This window comes from Talpa occidentalis, unplaced genomic scaffold (assembly GCF_014898055.3).
Source record: "Talpa occidentalis isolate TD23 unplaced genomic scaffold, MPIMG_talOcc4v2.1 talOcc4.5, whole genome shotgun sequence".
NCBI classification, from domain to species: domain Eukaryota; kingdom Metazoa; phylum Chordata; class Mammalia; order Eulipotyphla; family Talpidae; genus Talpa; species Talpa occidentalis.
The window spans coordinates 114251343-114259315 of NW_023604861.1; positions in this window are offsets into that span (position 1 = coordinate 114251343).

Consider the following 7973-nt stretch of genomic DNA (forward strand, 5'->3'; position numbering starts at 1 on the left):
CTTAAAGGGAAAAGCCACCTTAGTCAGGTTGGGCATGTTACACGGAGGTCTCTGCCTTGGAGTGTTAGCAGTGTCCTCCCGGACCCCACAGAGGCCAGCCCTCAAGGCAGGGGTGAGCAAAGGCTGAGTTGTCCTGTGGGCAGCACTACCACTGCCACCTCTCTCAAGCCTCAATACTCAGACCTGGGCAGGCACCAGAAGTGGGCCTTGTGAGGGAACTGTTACAGGGCAGAATCTGTCCCTTTTTGCTGCCTGGAATCCCAAGGTGACTCGTGATGCCAGGCCTCGCTAGGACACCTTACCGCTGGGGGATAGACACCTTTCCATCCTGGGGGATGGAAATAAGCACAACCCCAGCCTTCAAGAGCTGCTGATCCTTTCAATCCAAAATAACAGAGGAGGGAAATGACAAGTGTCCCCAGCTCATCCGCATACCCAGTGCTGCAGAGACCCCGTTCAGGTCTCAAAGGCCCCTCAAGGCCGCAGTCGGGCACATGTGCACTTGCACACACTTGCATGCACACACACGAACATGCTATCCCCACCCTACAGTGACTTCAGCTCACCAACCCCACAACACACAAACAACACAAACGAAGCCCCGAGCCTCTCCATGTCCAAAGCAGCCAAGTTCCCAAAAGCTGCGTGCAAATGACATTTGTTCCTCTGACCATCTCTTTCCTTTTTCTGACACCATTTCAGAAAAGTGTTTGCTTGGTAGTGGAGGCGATGGTGGTGAATTTGAGATAAAAATAATTTTTTTGAACTGCACTTATAAAAGAAGGAATCCTTTTCAGATCAAACAAACAAAAAACCAGAGTCTCACCCACCAACCTCACCATTACCACTGGGGAGACCTCTGCAACCGGGAAACCCCAAACTGTTCCCTGCTGTTCTGTCCTCTAGAGAGATATGAAGAGGTGACTTTAGGGCAACTTTTGGTAAATTGCTTTAAGCCCACTTCTTCCTGGGGTGTCCCGAGTGGGCTTGGGCACCCCTCAGCCACAGGCAGGCAGTGGCAGCTGTGGGCACCCGCAGGCAATAAGCATACCCTGCCTCTTTAAGAGCGTGGCCTGAGACTTTGTTTACCTGAGGTTTGTTTGGGATTCAGTGGGAGGAAAGGAAGAAGATAAAAGTGTATTGGGATACTAGAAAGGAAAAAAAAGAAAGCCAGTATGCAGAGAAAGCAAGATTAGAAAACCTAGGTCTAGAGGGAAAATTTATTTTTGCAGCTAGGATTTCATTCCCTCTGGGACTAGTTCCACCCAGCAAGTTAATCACCAAATGCATGGACTGGGCAGACACAATTCACTGAGTCCGGGGAAGACATTAACCCCCCTCTCAGGCTCTGGGGCAAGAGGGGCTGTCAGCTTCCTAGGGGAGGCGTTCCAATGAGGTTGCAAAGAGAGCAGGGAGGGGAAGCCTGGAGGCAAATGCTACGTGCTGAACCTATGGGCCCAAGCTGCCATCCTGGCCCAAGGTTACAGCTTCGGGCACCCAGGAACCCTGCAATCACTGTTTGCTTCTTTGTGTGAAGTTGGAGCAGCCCAAGCTCAGGGGCTGTTGTGTACACTTAGGTGGATGGTATTCCTGAGAGAGGACTCATAGCTTGCTCACAGGGCTCCCTGGATGTTTGGGGCCAGCAGGAAGACTTAGCTTGGGGTCAGGCCCAAATCAAGCCCCCTGAGATGCATGGGCCTCTGGTCCCTTTGCTTTGGGCGAGCTGGTGCCTGTTTTCAGGAGTAGGGACTGTTGCTGGTGACCAGGCAGATAAGTGGCACTATAAGAGCTGTCACTCTAGAGATGGTGATGAGAGAAGCGAGGCTGGGAAAGAGGGAGGTTTTGGGGTGACCCGGTCAGACGCCAGGGTCCAAAGATAATTGACACTGCTCTAGTGGGACAGGGAGAACCCTATATGCTTGGGTCTAGTCTCTGATAATGCTGTTCTGAGTATAGATAAGACATACACACACACACACACACACACACACACACACGTCTCTCCTTGAGGCCAAATCTCTACTGGGAGGGCAGCTGAGTCCCCTGGGTCATGCTGAGGACAGTGTCTAGTTCTGTGTGGGCAGGCAAAGGCAACCAGGCCCTTCTTGGGGGACAGCTGCACCCAGATGTTCCTGGAGCTTATTCTGAGGATTTGGAAACAGTCTCTAAGTGGTGTTAGCTTGTTAAGACTGCTCGAGCTCTAGGTGCATCAGCTCCAAAGCATGGCCACCTCCTGGTGTGGGGACAGGGAGGAGGTTGTCTGGGACAGAGACTGAATCATTGCCAGGCCATAGGACTGGGCATTCACACCCCTGTCCCTCCACTCCTCAAAAGATCCCCCCTGGAGTGTTGGCCCTGGATGTCAGGGCACCTCTGCCCTCATGCCACAGGTCACAGGAGGAGCTCCCGAGTTAGGGAAAAGTGGCAAGATGTAAGCTCAAGCTCCATCCTCCAGGGAACAGGGTGCTTATACTGTTGCCTCCAAAACTCAACATGAAATTCCACAGCCTTCGTTCTCTTTGATTTCTCCTGGGGGAACCAAGGGCAGTGTGCTCAGAAGACAGACTTTCCTAAAGTCTAACAGGCCCCACTCCCACCCCTTTAGCATCGAAGAAGTACCCGTATGTCACGCACACAGGCTTGCACAACAGGAACTGAATACTTGTTTGTTGGTAAGAGGAGGGGCAGATGGACAGACTGTATTCGAATCTCCAGCAGACTCTTCCATTTGCCATGCCAGCCAGTTCAGAGCGAATGGCCCAAAGAGAGTGGCACTGCCAGAGGGAGGCAGGGGGCCTCGAGAAGGAGGAAGTCTAGCTGTAAACCATGGACTGGTCAAATCAAAATCCCTTCAACCCCAGAAACCTTCCCAACAGGGCCTGGCAAGGATTGGACTAAAGCATTCAACTCGCTTCCAACCTGCTGCAGGTGCCCATCCTCCCACCCAGCCCCTGTCAAGATTTCTGCCAAATAAACCAGCCTGTCAGCCTGTGTGTGTATGTGCGTGTGTGTTTGTGTGTGTGTGTGTCCTGGAGGAGAGAGGATGGACTGGGGAAGGGTCTGTTTGTCAAAATAGACCTCCTGAATGCTTTTAAGGGCCTGCAGTTTGGGTGAGTAAATATTTTCCCTTTCAGATGAAAGGTGCAATCATCGCTGTTTTTTAATTACTTTAATTAGAAAAGATTGCCTTAATCTTTTACTTATCTGTACTATTGTGGAAACTGCCAGAAAATGAAGTGTAGGGAAAACAGGTGGAGTTTGACCTTTGCTCTAAGCATCTTGAATTTCTTCTAGGCTGGTAATTAAGAAGAATCAGGGGAAGTTCCTTGGAGAATCTAGGAAACACACAAACACACACACACAATTGTAGATACAAAGGCCTGCTGACTCTCGCACTCACACACACACAGACACACACACACACTCACACACTCACATGTGAGTACATGAGTGAAAGGTAAAAGGGACCCCAATGTGTCAGCCTTTCTGCTTCCAGCCCTAAGAGGTGGTTTAATGAGTTTTCCAGGGTGACTTAGAGTGATTAATTAAGCAGACAGCCCCTCGCCCCCTACAACGGAAACCCTGTAACGGTTTGTTTGGGGAGGGAACAGTGCCCCACCCCCTCCAGGGACGGTTGGGGAACGTGGTGTAAGAGCCAGGCACCCCAGATAAGGGATGATAGCCTCAGCCCTATAACGGCCACCAGGCTCACCCTGCCCAGGCCCCTGTGGCCAGGCCTCTCCTGGCCTCCTCTTCTGTGTCTGGGCACTACCCAGGCCCAAGGGGACCCCTGGCAAATGGCAGAGCAGTCCTAGTTTCCTCTGGCCCCCCTCCCTCCTGGGCCTCTCTGTCCATTTCTACTGCCCGGTCATGGGGTTCAGAGTTGGACAGTAGGGAGGGATTCTGGAGCTGCCTGGATGTCCAGACCCACAGGGGAAGGGAAAGAGAGGAGGGTGGGAGGCTTCTCCGGGGCTTCCCTCCCAGATCAGCATGGCAGGGAAAGCTGTGTTTGGGAACCAGGGGTCCTCAGAGCTCAGTCACTGATTCAACAGACACACACTGAGCACTGCTGGTGTCCCCGATACAACAGCGAGCAGTGGTATAAAATGGTCAGGGCAATTCTTGTGCATAAGAGGACTTGGTGTTCAGAGAAGCTCTTGTTTCCCAGAAACAATCTCAGTTATCTGCATCTGTAACCTGGACCGGCTGCTGCCCAGGACAGGACCTATGGTGTTTCTCTCGAAGGTGCCTAAGAATTCACCTAGGGTACTGGACAGTCGGGTCCTCTTCACAGACAAGAGCAAGGTCCTCCTTTTCAGACAGTCATTCCCCCAGGAACTGAAACCAGCAGGACAAAGACTCTTCTGGCACAAGGAACACTCAGTCGGGGGGTTGTAAACAGGCCTTGTGAAGTGGACAGGGGCTGCAGAGCAGGCCCAGGCCCAGCCAGCCTGAAGGGCAGGAGGAGGCGGAGGTGGGGAGAAGGCGGAGCCAGGAACAATGTTGTCCTTTCTAAAAGGCTCTGGGTGCTGGGGCTGGATTTCCAGCCGGTGTTTACAGCATCTGCAGCCTACCCCAGGACTTCATTTGTCTGTACGTGTCTTCCTCTTCAGGTGTCTGCATGTTTGCACCTTCTTTCTATCTGGCTGTCTGGTCACACCTGATCACAGATGTTGGTCTCTGTGTCTGGGAGAGGATGTCTGAGAAAAATGGCTCCAGCCTCCACTTGTGTGAGTTCTTCCACCTCAAAACATGGCTAAAATAAACCTTGCTGAAAAGGCTTTAACAACATTTTTTTTTTCCTGTCCCTGGCATGGGCAATAACACCAGCGGGTCTCCACGGTCAATTTAGGAAGCCTGGGAAAACACTGCTTGTAATTAAAAGTCAAGAAGTGCCTCAATTAGGGCAGTGTTTGCTCTGCCAGGCCCCGTTCCCAAATCCCGCTCGGCAGCATTCTTCCCTGGCTGGAAAAAGCCTTTGATTTGCACCAAATGTTCAGGGGCCACCCTGGACTGGGCCCAGGCACGGCCTCCCCTGCCAGCTGCACTGGGCACAGGCCTCTGCCCCAAGGCCTTTGACCTAAGAGTTTGTCAGATGGGCTACTAGAACAGGCCCAAGCTTTCCCTGCCTCCTGACTTCCTAGCCACTCTGTTCCTGAGATCCCACTTTTGGAGATGCAGACCTTCCTGAGAGATTGGGAGATCCTATCCACACCGTCCCCACACCATCTCCCACTGTCTGTTCACTCTGAGAATTGAAGGCTGCATGCCAGCCCTATCTGAGGACGAGGTAACTGTGGTCACGTGAAGGGAGGACAATGTTAAGGTGCAGCAAGGGACACCCCTGTGCCCCTTCTTTCTCTGTTGAGACCCCCTCATCTGAACAGAAGCCTGGCCTTTAGCTACAGTCACCTCAGGAAATACAGCCAGAGGACTCCACACTGTTCCCCTGGACCAGAGAACAGGGCTGGGAGTGTTGGGAAATAGCACAGACCTCTGACAGCTATAATCCCATGGATTAAAGACAAGGAGCTAGCTGGGCCCAGACCCAGGGTGCCATGTTTGTCCCCTCTGTTGGTGGGGTAAGGCAGCCAATGACAGAAGCATGGGGATCCAGGGTGTTGCCTCCTTCCTGGGACAAAGGCTCAGGCCCTCCACTGGGTAGGCAGGAGAAACAAGTGCTGAGTCAGCTCAGGAGCAAGCCTCATTTCCTTCCCAGGAGCGCACACACACATACACAAGTGGGCCCCCAGTGTCCCAGATCACAGCCACCCACACAAAGTCACATTCTTGCACAGCTCATACTAACACCCATTCAGAGCCACGGACACACAGACACCTTAACAAAGGCCCACAGGTCCCACATAAGACCAGGCTGCTTTCCAGGGTCCTCCAGTCCTTGGCAGCCCCCAGGCCCTCTTGCGAGAGCAGAGGCAAACAGCAGAGTGGAGAAAGAATCACTGTGCAGGCAGATGGTCTGTGATGTAATGCCAAGGTCAGGTCCTCAACCCACTGGCCACACCCTGGGGGAGTGGGGGTGGGGAGTTTGGGGAAACCTTGCAAGGGCAGCCTAGGTGTCCGCCCCTGCTCTGCTGATGCCCCGAAGGGAGAGCCTAGCCCTGGCTGCAGCAAATGGCAGGGGAAGGGTTACGGGCTAACCAGAAAAAACAATTACTGACGGGAAGGCAGCACATTCCAGCCCTGCTTAGCAGGGCCGCCAGGGCCGTGGGTGGTTCTTGGATTATGCATTTCCTTGAAAACAAAAAGGAAAGTTCAGGGCAGTTCAGCTGTGCCCTGAATCTCACTCTGGGGCCTTTGTCTCCAGCCCCCTCGCAGCCTGCGTGCCCACACACACGCACGCACAATCCCACCAGCCCCGCCAAAGGTCCACTGAGAAAGTGAGAACATAAATACCATGGAAGGCCTGCACAACAAGTCAGGGAGACTGGAAAGGAGAACTGAAGAAAGAGACGGGGAGAAGAAGGGAGTGGGGACCCCAAGAACTCTTGTCGCGCAGCAGTCTCCACTCTGTGGGTAAGGCTGTGGAAACATTTAATTCACTCAGCAAGCTTGTATGGACCCCTGCTCTGTTCCAGGTACCGTGCCAGGCACTGGGGCTATCCCTGAGGGGTTCACTGCCAGGAGGACCCACTACCCCTTAGGCTTCTCTTTTACCCAGTTCTATCTCGAATTCCAGCACTCTTTTCTGAATGTGAAAATCTGGACTCATGACAGATTCTGATTGTTGTGTTCATACTGAGGCGTGGGTAGCAGAGAAGGCTGAAAGGAGACGCTTCCAGGATAGTTTACTATTTATCCAGGACGGTGGTGCCTGTCTGTGGAAAAACAGGAGAGGCAGCCATCTTGCCTTGAGTCTGTATGGACTTCACCTGAGACCCTCAGTAAAGATTTAGAGTAAGCAGGCTTCCTACCACAAATGGGGAAACTGAGGACAGGTTGAGGGCCTGCTCCAGCTGTTGCACAGACTGCCTCTTCCCTGGATCTCTTTCTCCTCAGCTCTGAATGGCTAGCTCATTCCCTTCTTTGAAGTCTCCACTTAAACAGGGTCCCTCCCAGAGGGCCTGTGTGACCCCCTGTCTGAAGCCCTCTGCACCTCATCACCGCTCTGTTCCTCTCCTTCCAGGAAAGGCTGATTTCATACATATTTATTTGAGGTCTGCCTTCCCTACCAGACTGTTGTCTTCTGGAGAGAAGAGCTTCAGTCTGTTTTGTTTACTGTGTATACCCCAACACTGAGATAGTGAACGCTGAACACAGAGCTGAACATAGAGTTAGTCCTCAGACATGTTTGTGGAATGAACAAAGAAATGAATGGCCGCCTAGCTCTGGCAGGTAGAATCAGGTCTTCTCCTAGGTCCCCCCATCAGATTTATGTTGCTGTCCTTTGTAAATTCCCTCCGCGACAGAGGTGAGCATGATTGGAGCCTCTCCATTTCTAGTTTTGGGCTACATCTCAAACAGCTTAAATTAAAAAAAAAAAAAAAATCAGATTCCACAGCTGGGCTAAATGCTCGCTGCTTCTGCGAGCACCAGATGCCTGGCACGTAGAGTGTCCCAGGGGCCTGTACACAGTGCAGCCTCACCCAAAGGGAAGGCCAGAGGGGGGCTGGCTGATGCCTTGCATTTGAACAGACTCATTCACTCATCTGTTCTGAGGACATTTGCCAGGTGCTGAGCTGGCTTCTAAGATGTGACACCTGCCCTCAGAGTGCTTCTAGACTTTTCCAAAAGAAAATTTAATAGCAAAATTTAATAGCAAGACTGGTGACCTATGTTCTGATGCACATAGAGTAACACATTTTGGGAGCCACAGCTCTGTTGAGGATGTGAGAGACAATGTCTCTGAGGTCAGGCATGGACTCAGAGGGGCTGACCAGGATGGGTGAACCAGGCATAGCAGATAGCATGGGCAAAGGCACAGAGGCAAGGGCCTTTGGGCCTGGGACATGCAA